The 19,319-nt window shown below is 34.3% G+C and overlaps 1 pseudogene; it reads left to right on the top strand.

Moving 5' to 3' along the window:
- The first annotated feature begins 2,081 nt into the window (after nucleotides 1-2,081).
- LOC136309265 (cobalamin trafficking protein CblD-like) overlaps nucleotides 2,082-19,319 on the top strand; it is a 71,807-nt pseudogene continuing 54,569 nt past the window's right edge.

Genomic DNA, 19,319 nt, shown 5'->3' with positions numbered 1-19,319 from the left:
AAAAAAATTAAAAAAAAAACTTATATCTCATTTTATTTTCTAAAATGCCTACTAGTCCTAATGTAGCTTTTGTTCAAAATCATATCATTATTCTGCATAAAGCCTATAGGTTTCAGTAAGCATACTGATTTTAGTATTTGTCATTTCACCTTTTATTTGAATTGTTTTTAATAGTTTTCAATATATTTTAACATTATTTTTCTTGATTTTATGAGAATGTAAAAGTTATTTAGTCTGTTATAATGTTATCCTAGAATAGCAAAAGCATGGTTCTGAGTTATTTTCCAGTAGTTGTATTATGTTATATGATTTCAAATCATGTCTAAAATACCAGTAACTTTGCACACACATTAAAAAAACAAATATGATCAAGAGTTTGGGAGAATTGGAACGATTATAATATTATTTTTAATTGGAATTTATTATTTTATTATAAAAACAAAGGAGAAGATCTTACATATAGACAGCATTATTATAAACATGTGGAGCTCTATGGTTAACATACACAATTTTTTAGCTAAATAGAATCAGAATGTATCATCAAATAAATTTTAGGGGTCTGTTTGGCTGAAGAGAAGAAGAAAGATGGGGAAAAAATTTTCAAACATTGACTTGAGGTGTCTTTGCTAGCTAAATGTTCTAAGAGTCACTGAACAGATTACTTTCAAGATACAAGAAGAACTTCTTAATTAAAATTGTATTGATGCAGTGTATCTGCAGAGATAATTAAATACAACACTAGTTTCTGCATACAAAAATATATTTGTCTTGCCAGGAAAGTAATTGAGAAATAGAGCTGAGAGAGTGACTCAGCCTTGATGCAGAAACTTTTATCAGAAGACTTGCTATCAGTTAAGGAAACTATGAGGATTGGCTACTGACATATGGATTGGTCTACCTTCTTCTTGTGTTTTAATTGCACATTCAAAAAGGTGGCATGGTAAAAGAAATGTGTGTTTCTCCCCATGCATTTGCTCTACAAGAAAAAAATTAACTCAGATTATGAAATCAACTGAAAGTTGATGCTTGGTATTATTCATCTGTTCCATGGTGAAGCTTACTCTGCTTTAAACAATCACTGAACTACTAAATTGTACTTTTCCAATTAATTGTAATTTTAAGTACAATTACTTTAGCACGCTGGTATTTCAATGATAACTGTGCCTCTGAAGAAGTCAGTGCCACTAAAAAGATCTGATGTTCATTCATCACTGAGCTATGGAGATAACATTATAGTTATTGGAGCCTACAGTGCCAGGTTGCAATAGAAAACAGTGGAATGGAAATCCTAGGGAACCCATCAACCTTCTTTAATGTGTTGGAAAGATTTACACCAAGAATGTGTTTATTACTTTGAAATATGTAATAGCCTTTATATCCTTGTAAGTATACAAGAATTTTTTTAAATGAATTTGTTAGAAGAGCACAAGGTCATTGAGACAGATTTTCAAAAGCTTTATTCTATCATTACCAGATGACTCCAGATGAAATTAGACCAGGCTATCCAAATCCTAATACGACACTAAGGATGTGTTTTGGCATCTTAGGGGAAAAACAAAGCTCAAGTTCAAACCTCTACACAGTCCCTAAACACTTCTAAACACTGATAGTAGTTCAGCTATTTGAAAACAGAGTTCAAAGAAGGATTATTTAGAAGTAGAGAAGATAAACTTCAGTAAGTGAGCAAATACTTCCTTTAAAGAGTTTATGGGTTCAACATCTGTGCCATGCATGGCCCAGTGGAAAAGTGGGAAAAAATTATGAAACACTATTAGAGAGAAATAGTTTTCAGAATTGCAGAGTAAAGGCCCCCAAAATTTGTTTTTCCATAAAAACAATGAGAACACAAATTAAAAATGTCAAAATTAACTTTTTCAAAATTCCAAAATTAACCAAAATTGCAACATTTATCAAATGTTATTAAATAAAGCCATGAATTTATTTAAAATTATTTAAAAAGCTAAATCTCAGTAAAAACAGCAAGGGCCTTATCAATTTGGACTTGCTTTATCCCCTCCCTTCTCTGAGGGGCCACACAGTACCGTGGACAAACAGCAGCCTGTAGCCATGGCAGCGTGAAAATGAGCAGCCTAACAGCCCATAGAGGTAACCAGTTGGGTTTAAGGCTCTTTAGAAAGCTTACTCCCACATTTTTATGTCTGGTAGCCCCCTAAAATATATCTACTAACAGAGATTCTCTTTTCTGTTTCTTTTTCTTTCTTTCTTTCTTTCTTTCTTTCTTTCTTTCTTTCTTTCTTTCTTTCTTTCTTTTTCATTTTATTTTTATTTTTTACCTGATTCAGAGTATATTCAGTGGGGAAAGCCACAGCTCTTGGAAAAATTTTATGAAAGGGAAGATACTTTGCATCTGCTGCATCTGCTGGAAGTGGCCCGTGTGCTCTCTAATAGACTGGTTTTCTATCTCCCAGGGTTTTGCTCTTTAGTTAAAAGGGTTGTCAATGCCAAAGCCTTCTCAACTGCAGGATCTTCAGGTTCTGATGAGTCTATGTAACTACCGCATCTTCCCACATATGCTCTCAAACACTATGGCATGATAAAAATGGGACCATTTTGACTTCAAGATCAGAAATTTAGAATTTTAAGCTTCCTGAGAACATAGGTTTTGATTGTCCCCTCAATGGGACCCTGGCACAGAAGAAAAACCAGGTTACCTGATATTGTTCTAGCAGAACTTTAATCAAGTGAATGACATGAGTTTGTGATGGGACAATATGTGAATGAATTTCAGGGTAATGATGCACCTGTTGAACTAAAAACTAACAGTACAGACTCACACTTAGAAAGTGCTAGAGTAGAGTGTGAGATTAAACATGTCAGAATTACTGCTGAGAGATTTTCAATCACTGTTTCCAGAAGTCACCAGTAACAAACTAATGGTTCTGACTGAAGTATAAAAAACTGAGAATAATATGGCTATTAGGAGCAAGGAGGTAGGAAATGAGAAAAATGCTCTTAGAAAACTTCATCAGTGGTGCTAAGGAAATAGGCTATGCTCTTTGAGCTGAAGATTATTTGGCTGATTTTATTGACCCATGATTGGTTGGCAATTTTTTGGACCATGCAGTGTGGGACAAAAGTAGGTTGTGAGTACACAAACACAGAGTTTATTCTTGTATTATTACTTATTAATTATTGCATTATTTCCATATAAACAGCTGTAAGCCTACTTTTACCCCACCCTCTATACAAACAACACTCTTTATTAGACAGATGAATGCTATTGACATTTAGAATTCTTCGCTGATGACCTTAGCTGCTCTAAAGTGATTCATCATAGTCTCTGGGATACCTATGTGGTTATAAGAAGTATCTTTATAAATGCAACCCTAGACAATCATATTACAAGGAAATTCAATGGAAGCCAGCAGGAATGTCAATTTATTTTTTTATACTCTTTGTACTTAACATTTGGGTTGATCTACAAACTGTCAAAGGCTCCAGTTTTACAGTTCACTCTTTCTCGATATTTACTTCAACATTAATGATTTTATAACTTTGGCAAGCGGTTTGCGACTTCTATGTTTGATTTGTGAGTTTTAAATCTCAAATGTTCACTCATATTGTCAATGATTGTGAGGCTATTGATAAATATGTAATATTTATTCAGTCTCAGTAAATAATTTATTTTAAAACTGGCACTTGATAACTATAGGAAAACACACTTTAGAAATTGTATTGATATTTATAGAATGCCTCAAGTTTTTTAGAATACTGATATATTACTTAGAGAATGTTTAGTCATTAATTTAGTCAATGCTTAGAACATTGTTAATAATGATGATATATTTGTCAAATTGTTCTTAAAATTATTATATACTTCCACAAAATGAATGGATTAGAGCATATTTAAAGCTTGGGATTCCTAATTTCTTTGACTATGGATCTACAATAGTAAGACCATTTAAAAATTAATAACTACATTGTTGTAGTATAATGCCTATCTTTATACCAATTTAATATAAGTTTCAAGCACATATTCATATATAAACACATAACTTATATTCTTGGAATTTTCTGGTTTAATATTTATTGAGCTTTTAGAGTACCACAATTTATTACAGTCAGTTGTATATTGGCATTTGCAAGTAAACAAACAACTGTATTAGAATTAATTACACTATTGCCTACTTAATTTCATTATTTGCTGACGACCAGCTACAAAACTAATAGAGCGTTTCTGTGTGATTAAAAGACCAATTTTTCAAAACCTATATCCCATTATTATTTTCCAGCATAAGTTCACTTATATCAGCAGAAAAGCTATCCATGGCCAAGTATATGAAACACATCAATGCAAGACAATTCTCAGGTGAAGAAGTTACCCCCCATTATAATACCCTTCCTATATTAATATACATAGTTATGGTTATTTTCAGAGTGTCCCCATACCTACCTCATGGTTTCTGTGCAATAGAGTAGTAAAACAAATTACAGAGAGAACTAAAGGTCAACCTGTCACGGCAACATGGGGATCCATGGCAAAGGGGCTAGAAAATCCACAATGCACCCTAATAACAGAGGAGGATCCTATTTTTTCTGCACCAAAACTGAAACCATGGTGACTATGGGACTTTGAATTAACATACGCCAGAAGCATCGATGCTACAAAGAGCAAAGAAATGGGTTGGCTTGGCCTAATTTGCATACCACAGGGGACTTGAACTGAAAGGTAAGCTCAGCCCAACTGAGCTGAGCATAACCCATCCTTGAAGGAAAGAGAGCAGGGAAGGAGCCATATATTTCATGAGTCAAATACCTACTCTTGCTCCTTCAGGAAGATGTTAAGTTGGAAAGATGGAGAGGGCTCCCTGTTGCTGCCCTTCGCTTTGGTAAATCTCATTGACCTTAGGATACAGTTCAACATTTTACTAACTATTATTATATATAGTGTATGTGATACTAATATGTACTATGTTTTATATAAATGAAAACTATTCTACTTACTATTCATTAACTGGATGAAGTTGAAGGGAAAAAATTGTAAGTGAAGCAGGCTTTCTGTTTGGCTGCCTTTCCTGGGTGTTCTTCAGAATGTTACTCGAAGAGTACCTGGACTTCCATTTTTAATCCCTAAATGTCCTTTCTCCTTCTACAAACACATCCAGAGCCACTAAAAGAAGTGTTGTGCTTTGAGAGTTATAATCTGAAGTAATACAGGTAACTCGTACCAGAAGATGAATAAGAAAGTTTTATACTATTACTCTGGTTTAGGAGAACAAGCCCAGTCACTAGGGGTAGAAATGACATTGTTCACACTGCCATCAAACAAAATGAAATGCCCCAGAATTTCACTGGACTATGTCTGTGCTCTTCTATACTCCCATGTGTGGTATTGTTTTGTGTTGCTAAGACTTACTGTTGGTTTTCTCTTTGGAATATGAAGGTAAATGTGTCATGCTGTGATGTGTGAAGTGGGAGAAGGTATTTTCATGTTCTGGTTCCTCCCCACTTCTGCTCTTGTTACAAGACTGGGGAGTCAACCATGTCAGCAGAAATGAATAGTTGTGTTTGCATTATTTGGAGATGATTTTACTGTGGAAAGGGATATTTCTCAGGCCTATGCAAATATTAATGTAACATAGAAAATTTTGAATTAACATAAGTGAGTGTCACCACATTCTCTTGGTCTTGCATTATTGAGCATTATATCATCTGTGTTACTACTCTGGATGACACTCCAGCTAGTTTTAGTTACACGTCTTATACCCCAAACCTCTATGCTCTGATACAGTGGAATTCATGTGCTATAATAGAACTGTGATACTGAAAATGAAAAATTACACTTCCTTTCTCCCTGCCTCTCCTTTAATTGCCAAAAGAAGCCCTACACATTTCTGTTCTAAATTCCACATACAGCACTGACTTTTTAATTGGCAAAACAGTGCCGATAGGAGATATTGTGATGGAATCAATGAATAATTGGAAAGTAAAGTAGAATGACCTCCCATCCTAATCACATTCATGAGATTTTACACATTTGCCCTATTAAGCCGTAACCACATAACTAAGAGGTACTATATTAATTGTCCTATGAAACCATTAAAATTCAAATCATAATATTTTTATCTTATGTAAGGAAATACAAAAAGGTACAAGGCTATAGAAATAGAAATAAAGTGTTCAACTAAACAGTACATCAAAATAATTGATAGAAAACTGCATTTATACAGGAAAACAAGAAGCACTGAAAGCATGGTTAGATAAGAGGTATATAAAATTCATTTGTCTAATACTATGCAAGTTCATCATTTCTCAAATCATTCTACAAATGCCTTCCACAGGGATACGTGGATGTGGTGTTTCTGAAATGAATTTTCTACCACTGCTGTGATTATACTGTGACTTTTAAAGAACAATCTGGAGATCTTATTGTGGCAATTCATTAGAAATGAAAGGATACATACATATATATTATAATATATACATATATATATATTACTGCCGTGACATTACAAAATAACAAAGCAGTAGATAAGAATAATCTCTCTACCTATGATTTCCATATTGCTTCTAATAGCATCGTCTAGCTTTTCAAGCTGTTTGACAAACAAACAATTGCAACTTCTCAGTGAGACAGCCAAGATAATCAGAATGAATGCATTTTCTTACCCTCACAGCAATACACCCAGTAGAAAATCATTAGATTCTAAAGTCATATTATATTTTGTGATGATTCCAAGGTTATAGAAACTTTGTAAGAGTTGAATAAATGTCTTCAACCAATTATCCCTTTGCAAACAACTTTTAAATAATGGCTTCACATTGAAATTCTGAAGTTTAAAAGTAATTACTATAATAAAATTGGATGATAACATACTATACATATTTTACTCCTTCTAAAAAAAACTAATGGAATTTACATGAAAGTTTCTCAAAATTAAAAATGTCTGCCAGGAAAAATATAAGCACCTTTTACTGTCATTAGAGAAATCAATGAACTATGACATACCCTGTTGCACTGGCAAGTTCAAATTAACTGCTTCTTATTTGGAGAAGGTGACTGAAGACAATTTGACTTTGGGTGAGGGGTATGCAACGTAATCAAATGTCAAAATAATCTGGAGATGTTTTCTCTGAACATATGTACCCTGACTTATCAATGTCACTGCATTAAAATTAATAATAAAAAATGTAATAAAAAATATTTTTTTACATTGAAAAAAAAACAGAGGTGAGCGTTACACAACTAGTGTAAAATATCATCAACTTTATTGACAGAAGCATTTCAACCACCAGTTTACTGACTCTTATTTAGTGCACATCAAAAGAAGGCAAAGGGTCTTTATATTAAAGATTTCATTACACAACCCTAACACACATTTTTTTTCTTATTTGTTTTTAAGAGAATTCTGTTTAGCATAAAAATCATCTGACATTTTTTCTCATTTTTATTTAACTTGTAGCTAATTAGATAAGGTATCCACTAGCTGCATATATGAGGTTAGACATCTTTTTGGAGTGGTAGAAAAATACAGAAAGAAACATAAAAAAAAATTAGGGATAATTGTATATACCCACATTTTTCAAATAACTCAGAAAAAATAACTTAGTTGTTTGTTGTTTGTTTTTTTACCAAATTCTTGCATTATAAAACTTCAGTTAATAAATTAATACCTTAAGGGAGGAAGGCATGATTCAAATTAGTTTCAAAAAGTTGTATTTCTGGCCCTGGCCGGTTGGCTCAGTGGTAGAGCATCAGCCTGGTGTGTAGAAGTCCCGGGTTCGATTCCTGGCCAGAGCACACAGGAGAAGCACCCATCTGCTTCTCCACCCCTCCCCCTCTCCTTCCTCTCTGTCTCTCTCTTCCCCTCCCGAAGCCGAGGCTCCATTGGAGCAAAGGTGGCCCGGGCGCTGGGGATGGCTCCTTGGCCTCTGCCCCAGGTGCTAGAGTGGCTCTGGTCACGACAGAGCGAGGCCCTGGAGGGGCAGAGCATTGCCCCCTGGTGGGCAGAGCGTCGCCCCCTGGTGGGCAGAGCGTTGCCCCCTGGTGGGTGTGCCGGGTGGATCCCGGTCAGGCGCATGAGGGAGTCTGACTGTCTCTCCTGGTTTCTAGCTTCAGAAAAATACAAAAAAAAAAAAAAAAAAGTTGTATTTCTATTGATTTCCTATTCAGATTTTATATTGAAATAAACTTACATTCAGACTGAAAGGACCTTCCTAAGAGAACACTTCCTGAGAAAAACATACTACTTCAATTATATATACTAAAAATGTATTGGAAACAACCCAATCTTTCGTTTTCATAGATATTTGGCTCTTAAGTACTGGGGACTATAAAAGGATGGGAAAAAGTAGGTTTACTATGCTATTGTGACATTCTTTGAGTTAATAAAGCTATTGTATTAATCATAACCTGCATGTATTAATCATAACTTGCATGTTTTTCTCATACAAAAAAAATGGTAAACCTATTTTTTCCCACCCCTATATATAGATAAAGAATTTAAAATATTCTTTTTTATTTTCATAACAGTACAATATATAGGCTTTCAGACTTTCTATTTCAGAGAGTGATCTTAGAGAAAAGAATATAGAATATGAGCTTTACAGTCTTTTTTGGAAATTCAAGTGTTTCTAACTGGACCAACCTATCAGGGCTCAAAATATGAAATCAGGTGGCATGTTTGCAGGATCCTGCTAAAGAAAAGTCCCTTCCACTGGCACAGAAACAAACACTATTTGCCTGACTTGACTTAGCCATTTTCCAATAGTCTTTGAAGTTGGGAATAAGACATATTTGTTATTAGCAACCTCTGCTTAACTGGTCACTGACACCCGTAATATTCATGAACTCAAATTACAAAAATCATTCTGCTGAAATCATAACTTAGATTGAGAGTAAAATTTTATCCAACTTTACCTGTTGGATAATGGTAAGCTGATAAAATAATAAAAAATTTGAAACAAAATTTAGTGATTTTTGAGGTCATATTCTTCAGTAAGAGTTCTACATACTCAGATAAAGACAACATTATTCTTTAGTAAAAATATAAAGAATTGAGTTTTAGGCCCTGGCAAGTGGCTCAGTGGATTGAGTGTGGCTGGGAATTACAGATATCCCAGATTCAATTCCCAGTCAAGGCACACAGGAGAAGAAGCGACCATCTGCTTCTCCCCCACTCTCTCTCTCTTCCCCTTCCACAGTCAGTGGCTTGACTAGTTGTTGTGGGGTTTTTTGGGTTTGTTTTTTTTTTTTCATTTTTCCAAAGCTGGAAATGAGGAGGCAGTCTGACAGACTCCCGCATACGTCCGACCGGGATCCACCCAGCATACCCACCAGGGGCGATGCTCCGCCCCTCTGGGGCGTCGCTCTGTTGCATCCAGAGCCACTCTAGTGCCTGAGGCAGAGGCCACAGAGCCATCCTCAGCGCCCAGGCCACCTTTGCTCCAATGGAGCCTCGGCTGCAGGAGGGGAAGAGAGAGACGGAGAGGAAGGAGAGGGGGAGGGGTGGAGAAGCAGATGGAGATGGGCGCCTCTCCTGTGTGCCCTGACTGGTGTGGCCCCAGGCACTGAGAATAGCTCCACTGGAGCCATTAGCCTAGGGCAGTAAAAATAGCTCTGTACTCAAACATTGGTCCCAGATGGGATTGCCAGGTAGATCCTGGTTGGGCACATGCAGGTGTTTGACTCACTATCTCCCCTCCTCTCACCTACAAAAAAAGAAAAAAGAAAAAAGAATTTAGTTTTATATTAAAAACATTAATCATATATATTGTTAAAAACACAAACTTTGAATTTTAGAGCTGATTTACCTACTTAGCTCTTATTTTATAAAGGACAAATATTAAACCCAGAGAGTTAAAATGATTGTCCAAAGTCACCCAAAATTTTAGAGAAATAAGTGGAACATAATCTAGTTCTTTTGATACTTTTTTGACTATTATTTGTGTCTTTCAGTCACTAAAGTGTGGCCATTGAAGTCTTGACAAAAACATTAGGAAAAAAAATCTTTTTAAAGCAGCAACTTATACTTGAGGCAGTAGGAAAATTTTTGAGTAACAGGAAAATGCAGGAGAAATCTTTTTATTAACTGACAGTTTTAAAGAATAAAGTGACTAGCAGTCTAGAAAATTAGCCTTCTTTTTCTGTAGTCAACAGCTTAATTTTCTGCTAAACTTTGAGAAATTATCAATGGAGCAATGACTAAGCAGTAAAATTTTTTTTATTAATTTGCTCTTTTTGGATGTCCTAAATTGGCATGGATTTAAAATAGAACCCTTTTGCTGATTTCCCTTTGTTATATATTATACATATTTATTAAGAACAAATAAAGTACTAAAAAATTAAATTTTTTCACCACAGCTTCTTTGCTCTGATAGGCAAACACACAGTAAAATAAAACCCTATAACTGGAAAAGATTTTTATTTTGATGTCATCCTAATGGGAATACTAGGATAGTAATCTCCTACAGTCACGTCAGGAAATTAGAGTTGGAAAGTACTGGGGTTTCTAAGATGAACACATAGTTATTGTCCAGAGAATTCAGTAAATTGGCATCATGCTTTATGAGTCTGTATGACTCACATTACCTTTGTTGGGCAAAGTCACCATTGTAGTAGTTTCATTAGCTACTCTCTTTGTGCTTGACTTGAAATGTGTTCTGCATTATGCTCCCTTCTGTCAAAGCTAAACATTAGGGAAATTAGTCTAAATTCATTGATTCTGGGTCTGTTCTTGACAAACATAAATTTTCCAAAGTTATTAATATTCAATCATCTTCAAAGAAAAACTATTCAGATAGGTTGATTGAGTTATCATTAAAACTAAGGTACCATGAGACACATGCATAAAATCTGACACATTTATAAATCTTCATTGTTTGTGACAATATCTAGAAGTATTTCCTTTCTTATCTGCATTCTAGAGCTACTTGTGTCATTCAGTATTTTCCTAAAATATAATTTGTATTATTGCATCCAGATTCTTGTATATTTGTGGGATGTTAGTTGTTCCCTATTAGAGTTTTGATGCCTTTCTTCAGGATCATATAGTCTAAATTGTATGAGGGCAATATAAATGCTGACATGTCTTCTATTTTCATTTCTCTGTTTATTTAACTCTGTATATTTCTCCTAATGATGTAATTCTCTGTATAATTCCCTGAGATTTTCTTGGCAGGAAAATTTTAGCAATCTGGCTGAAATAATTATAATACTAGAAAAATAAAATTTCATAGAGCACATGTGTATATATTAGAAAAGTAACAAGCTAATAAGTAATCTGGAGTTTTTGCTAGAGCTGAAAGGTTTGTATTACATGTAAATATTGTAAAAATATTTATAGCCTAAATTTAAATAACTGAAAAAATTATTAGTCTTGTCAACATTTGAACATTAACTATAAATTTGTGTTTTTGAATAGGCATATTAGTCTACAGGTCTCAGACCTACTTAGCTTTGCAAAGATCAACCCCTAACCTAAATATTAAGGGTAATAAACTTAATGGATATCAACATTCTATGGCAATGAGATTTAAATAAATATCCACTCTAAATCACATGTGGCATGTATCCTATCAAAATTTTTCAAGGGGTTTAATCAAATGTTTTGCTTTCTGAAATAAATTCACAACAAAATCATCTCAGCACGCTCTAGCATAAACAACATGGAACACTAACTTGTAAGTATTTGGATCACCCTAGCATGCACTAAATAATATTGGACCTAAGCAATATCTCAAAGTTATCATTTTCTCTCAAACTTAATGCATAAAATGTAATGATAAGAATAATGCTTGTAGTTATAACACTGGCAAGCACATACATATTAGTAACTCTGCACCAGACACAGTATTGAATTTTTTACATATATTAAGTCATTTAACTTTCATTTCATTATTACTCCCATTTTACAGATGTCATACCTGAAGTAAAAATTGACTAAGTGTCTTACCCAAGGCTACATATCTGCTTTATGGTAGAATCAGTTTTCAAACTGTGGTAAAATGTCTGCAGAATTCAAACTCTGAAAATAGAGGTTTAGTTATTTTTGATAGATTAAGTAAAGACTAAACAAAAATAAATAAATAAATACTATTTTAGCTTTAAAATTATAATGATATAGAACCAAAGTTTATTTACACTATGACAGTATCATTCATAAAAGACCATCCAAATTCTTCTCTGTTGATTAACAATATTCTCACAGTTCATCAGGTTTTCTTCGTTTGTTTGTTTTGTATTTTTCTGAAGTGAGAAGTAGGGAGGCAGAGAGACAGACTCACACATGCGCCCAACTGGGATCCCCCCAGCATGCCCACCAAGGGACCATGCTCTGCCCATCTGAGGCATTACTCCATTGGAACCAGAGCCATTCTAGCACCTGAGGTGGAGGCCATGGAACCTCAGCACGCAGGCCAACTTTGCTCCAATGGAGCCTTGGCTGAGGGAGAGGAAGAGAGAAATAAAAAGAAGGGAGAGTTGCAAGGGTGGAGAAGCAGATGGGCATTTCTCCTATGTGCTCTGGCTAGGAATCAGACCCAGGACTTCCATGCTCCAGGCCAATGCTCTGCCACTGAGCAAACCAGCCAGGGCCTAGTTCATCAGCTTTTGATATGGTTGAGTTATATGCAGTAAAAATGTCATTTTGTAGAAATTTTGCCTTTTTAAAAAATATGTTTAAATAGACAAGAAATACTCTCTGTTTGAAGAATCTTAGGTCATATTCAACTAAAGCTGTTGTATGAAATAATAATGATACCTGATTTTTTACTCCTGATTTAGAATATTTTAAGCCACTTAACCTCCAAGAACTTCATTTTCTTCATCTATAAATTCCTTAGGCTGAACAAGGTGACCTTCTATACCCTTGTCATCAACCTGAATTTATGAAAGCTTTGTGGAATGACAACTTTTTGCATATTTGGCCCTGGTCAGGACATGGACACCGCAGGGAATTATTGGTAGACTAAGGACAGACTTGTGGCCTTTTCAGCACAGCGAAGGCCTTGAACTCACCCACAGAACCACTGTAGGAATTTACCTGGTAAAGCAACCTTGTTGGTGTAACACCCTCTGTTTACAGTTATTTCATTACTACTTTCTGCCTTGTGAGTTTTTCTGGGAGCTTCTTGCTCTGCAGACTCTGTCCCTTTACCTTTGAAATTTAATTTTACCTTCTTCAATCCCCTGTGAAATGGCTCTGAGAGGTGAGACCAGGACTTCTACCTTACCACTTTATGTACACACAGATTCCTGACTGCATAGTCACAAACCAACCCAATTTTGAAATCTTCTCTCTGATGCTCAGGGACTTGACATATTAATGCTTGTTTGGGTGAATATTTTCACTTTCTTCTCAAAGAAATAGTGTATTTCCATTTGTAGTCATTCCAATGTCTGTGTTTTAATCATATTTCTTTAATTTTATTGTATCTTAATTATAAAATTTGGAATAAACTGATTTGACCCAAATATGACTAGCTATACAATCTGGACATAGTTTTATATTCATGTGTTTTCTAGCTAAAACATCAGAGAGAGTGAATTCATCTACTGTTTACTCTTTAGGTAATCTTGAACCATCTTTAATTTCCTGAGGTGTTTTTAAAACTACTTTATTGAGATATGATGGACAAACAAAAAGTTATATATATATTTAATGTATACAACTTGATGCCACAAACATATCCCTCACCTCCAAAAGTTTACTCCTACTCCCTTTGTTTATTATTTATTTTGTGACAAGAACAGTCAACCTAAGATCTACCTTCTTAACAAATTTTTATGTATATAACACAGTATAATTAACTCTAGGCACTATGCTGTACGGTAGATTTCTAGGACTTATATAATGAAACTTTGTATTCTTTAATTAATACCTTCTCATTTCCCTCTTTCCTTAGTCCTGGCAACCATCATTGTACTCTATGAGTCTATTAATTTGATTATTTTCTAATTCTCATGTAAGTAGTATTATATAATAGTTGTCCCTCCATATTTAGCTTATTTTACTTAACCAGGTTCATCCCAAGTTGTCACAAAAAAAAAGTAGTTTCTATTTTAAGGCTGAATATATATCACATTTCCTTTATCCATTTATCTGTGTGTGGACATTTAGATCATTTCCATATCTTAACTACTTGTGACTAATCCTGCAATGAACATGGAAGAGCAGATATCTCTTTGAGATTTCTAATTTCCACTCTTTTGAATACAGACCCAGAAATGGGGTTAATGAATCATATTTTTAATTATTTAAGGAACCTCAATACTATTTTCCACAGAAGCTGTGACAATCTACATTCCCCCCAACAGTATAAAAGTGTGCCCTTTTCTGTATGTCTTTGCCTGTTATCTGTGAAGGTTTTTTTTAAAAAATAAGTGTGAGGTGATATCTCATTGAGGCTTTGATTTGCATTTCCCTGATTTTTAGCGATATTGATCAACCACGTTTTCATAAACCCATTGACTATTTGTGTGTATTCTTTGGAGAAATGTCTACTCAGTTTCTTTGCCCAATTGAACCCTTATCTTATATCATAAACAAAAAATTAACTCAAAATAGATTAAAGACCTAAATATAAAATCTGAAATCTTAAAACTCCAGAGAAAACATAGGACAAAAAACTTCTTGACATTGGCCTTAGCAATGATTTCTTGATTATAATACCAAAAGCACACACAACAAAAGAGAAAGTAGTCCAATGGGACTACATCAGACTGAAAAGCTTCTGCAGAGCAACAGAAACAATTAAAAAATTTGTGTTGTAAATCATTTGAAAAAATAGAAGAGGAGGTGAGGGGCTGAATATAATCAAATTAATAGACTCATAGAGTACAATGATGGTTGCCAGTATATAAGTCCTATATCTTAATTTATATCTATAACTTAGATATAAATCATGAATATAATAGATATAATCTAGAATCAATAAATCAGAGTATAAAATATATTTAATTATATATTATAATATATGCAAATTATATTTCTTTTTTTAGTTAAGGTGAAAAGCTGCTGTCTTAATAGTTAACTTTGTGAAGGCAAATTCTCGTCATATATTTCAACCAAAGCAACATATTTCAATACTTTGAATACAGAATCAGCTCTTAGAATGCAGGTAAATACGTTAAGCCACATATTAAGAAGATATTCACAAATGTAAAACAGAGCTAATCTTCTATTCCTTTGTTAAAAAAAATACAGTTTTCTTTACAGTCATGCTAGTGAAGCAACACAACCTAAGAATACTGCCTTCCTTAGGTTGTACAATGTCACACTTTCTATTGCTCAGCCACCCAACCTGCAAGACCATGACTCACAAACACTGAGTCTGGGAAGTGAGCTAAATGATCATTTGAAATGAATTCATCCAGTCAGCCAGCTTACATTCTTACCTAATAATGATAATGGTACCTAGAAAAAAAGTAAGGCAACCTAATTTTTAATATTCCTGTACTACGTTTTAGCAGGCAAGAATAAAAGTGTCCCCTTTCAAGGATGAATAACCAATAAAAGCATGGCAGCATAAAATAGTAATGGTATATCAGACCCAGGAAATAAGTTTACTTAGGGTAAATTTACTCAGATGTGATCATAAATGGCATAGTTAGTACCTCCAAAATTTTCTCCTCTATAAAAGAAAGTAGAAGCAGGAGAAAATTGATCAGAATAGACTTTTTCAAAAACTCTAGAGATTAATCAAAATCTTGCACCAATCCACAGAACACTTCCTCAAGAAAATGTCTAATTCTTTGTAAGAACAGACAATTTTGTGATATTTTAAATTACCCAATTTCAAGTCCCCTCCTAAAACATGATAGCCTGGAAAATGAATGGCCACAAGCCACCACTTACAGTGAAATCCAGTAATCTAATAGACTCTATGGGCCAGAAGAAGGTTGGAACTCTTAAATCTTTGTTCTCAAACAATTTTCATTATTTCATCTGTCCAGAAAGTCTCAGTAAAAAAACTACCACAAGCATTGTCTGTCTTTAACTTCACACAATTCACCCATTGCAAGAAGTCTTTTCCCCAGGAATATTTGTTGAAAATAATCACTGACAATTGCATAACATTGTAATTGTCTTACACAGTGATAACAAAATACAACAACCAAACCTTAAACGGAAGATCTAGAAGACAAAATATCTAAAAGAGGCTTTGAAGTTCTGATATACTTCTGAGAATCTAGAAGACCACACACATGTGCAGGGCTGTGCAAACACCCCAATAAGCCCTGAGAAGGCCCTATGTTCTCATTTGTGTCTGACCTTGAGGTTTTGCACAATGCAGTGAAGGCTTTAAATACTTTGCTTCATAAGTAACCTTGCCAGAGCAAATATAGTCATTTAATGCAAGGGTTCTTTCATTTACATGCCCAGCCCCTCAGAAAGAGTAAATTCTTCAATAATTACTTTCCTTTTTTTTTTTTATCAAGGCCTTACATGGTTTTTAACCATTTTTTTTCATATCTCTTAGATAGGATTAATTTAATAAATTAATTAAAGTCAAGATCTTAAAGATGATAACTTTGAAGGTAGACGACATAAGGACTGACAGGTTTGTCATTCTCAAAATTCACACATGACATTAAAATTCTATCTCATTCAAACAGTTCCTTTGGGAAGGACAGGTGAAGATAACCAATATTGGACATGGAAAGAGATGCTGTTTGTCCTAGTTCACTTCAATACATGCTAATTAAGGAAAGGGAAAAGAGGAGAGATTTGTCAAGTCTTTCATCTTAAGTAGGGCAGCCTTCCTCGTTTCTCTTAATTGCACTAAAAAAATAAAGATGAATGTTCACAAGAATGACTGATTTGCTTTTTTCCCACTGAGGGAGCTTATTTAGTACCTAGAAGCAATTTGTGTGTGATACAGTAGAGAAGCCATTTCCTCAAATGAGTTCTTTAATGAGCCTTTGTCTCACAACCTAATTGGACTTTTTACTTTATTCCCCAAGATGTTCTGGTGTCTTTTGTAGAAACTGCTAAAAAAGTGTCTACCTGGAGAAACTCTAACGTGGCCCACCTCGAGTAATAAAAGAAAAGAGGGCACATTATTTTAGAAGATTAGCTTTGGAAAGGGCCTTTTAAATATTCAAAGAATACTCTAATAATTCATTTTTGAGGGGAATAGGGAGGAGGGGAGATGCATTCGGGGTGACCCTAGAATCTATGTAAACACAATTAAATAAATAAATAAATATAAAATTTCAAATTGAACAAAAAATATAATTCGTTTTCAAGAATAAGACTTACTGGTTGAGTACACTGTTTATTGACTCTTGAAATTTCACTCAATTTTCCTAAAACCTATGAAAGCAAACGTGCTTATTTGTACCTAACCAACCTATCATAGATTGTTTATAAAGTTTAACTATATTTAACCTCATTTTACTTTTCGGTAACTACATATGTTAAGCACAGTTAACTTAAAGAGATGTTAATATTCAAGTACCGTACCTAAGAAATATATTCTTTGGTCGAGGAATATGTGCCTGATTTTATTGAGGTCTGGGCAAAATGCAGTGAGAAATACAAGTTATCAGAATTAAACACTGAATATTCAAAATATACAAAGAACTCATAAAACTCAACAACAAACAAACAAACAATCCAATAAAAAAATGGGAAGAGGACATGAACAGACACATCTCCCAGGAGGAAGTACAAATGGCCAACAGATATATGAAAAGATGCTCATCTTCTTTAGTTATTAGAGAAATGCAAATCAAAACTGCAATGAGATACCACCTCACACCTGTTAGATTAGCTATTATTAACAAGACAGGTAATAGCAAATGTTGGAGAGGCTGTGGAGAAAAAGGAACCCTCATACACTGTTGGTGGGAATGTAAAGTAGTCCAACCACTATGGAAGAAAGTATGGTGGTTCCTCAAAAAACTGAAAATAGAACTACCTTATGACCCAGCAATCCCTCTACTGGGTATATACCCCAAAAACTCAGAAACATTGATACGTAAAGACACATGCAGCCCCATGTTTATTGCAGCATTGTTCACAGTGGCCAGGACATGGAAACAACCAAAAAGCCCGTCAATAGACGACTGGATAAAGAAGATGTGGCACATATACACTATGGAATACTACTCAGCCATAAGAAATGATGACATCGGATCATTTACAGCAAAATGGTGGGATCTTGATAACATTATACGAAGTGAAATAAGTAAATCAGAAAAAAACAGGAACTGCATTATTCCATACGTAGGTGGGACATAAAAGTGAAACTAAGAGACATTGACAAGAGTGTGGTGGTTACGGGGGGAGGGGGGAAAGGGAGAGGGAAAGGGGGAGGGGAGGGGCACAAAGAAAACTAGATAGAAGGTGACAGAGGACAATCTGACTTTGGGTGATGGGTATGCAACATAATTGAAAGACAAGATAACCTGGACTTGTTGATATTTGAATATATGTAACCTGATTTATTGATGTCGCCCCATTAAAAAAATAAAATTATAATAATAAAAAAAAAGAATAAGGGTGAAACCCAAAAAAAAAAAAAAAAGAATTAAACACTGAAGTAAAAACTTTCTCTTGGCAATTTTCAATAAAATCAATTCAAAAATAATGCTTCATAGCAATATCTGAAGTGCCAACAGAATCTACTCTCATTTATTTATATTAAGCAATGACTTCTCTGTGTTGCACTTAATTAAGCTATTGTTCTCGTCATTAAACATGCCTGAACTTTTCATTTTTGAAAAATGCTCTTCCTGCCACAGCAAATGTGAGGAGAAATCAAATACTACTTTTAGAAAATACAGATGTGTTGACTTTTTATACTTAAATGAAGGAGAAATATAATAAATTTATATATTGTATAACTCATTTGAATCACTTTCGGGTGTCTCCTTATTGTAAGCATCATGAGTTTATTATAGAATCTTCACTCTTGGAATATAGGCTTCATTGCTTCTCATGTCGTTCTTACCTCACCCCAAACACCTGCTTTATAGATCTTTTTACATCCTAGGTCATAATTCTTTAGAAAATTGTTTGTTTGTTGGTTGGTTTTTCATTTACTAGAGCAAACTCTTTAGTTGAGCAAGCCTAAAATAAGTTCAATTTTAATTGTATTTGGTTATTGGTTCATCAGGTTCCTATGAATACCTTTGGCTCTTTCTTCAACACTCTAATAAACCCAGAAAATCCTGCAAATTGCTACCTCTTTCCAAAAAAATACTTAAAAGAACTATTGGACAATATAAAGAATATCAAGAGGCTGGAAAATGGAAAGTTAGAAAATAATTGTATAACTTGTCCTGTTTTATTTTGTTTTCTAACAACTTTTTACAGTGTTCTCACATAAATTATGATAAATTCCATGGA

This window comes from Saccopteryx bilineata, chromosome 6, assembly GCF_036850765.1.
Source record: "Saccopteryx bilineata isolate mSacBil1 chromosome 6, mSacBil1_pri_phased_curated, whole genome shotgun sequence".
Taxonomy (NCBI): Eukaryota; Metazoa; Chordata; class Mammalia; order Chiroptera; family Emballonuridae; genus Saccopteryx; species Saccopteryx bilineata.
The sequence above is the reverse complement of the archived record's forward strand: the minus strand, read 5'-3'. Positions and strand labels throughout refer to the sequence as shown.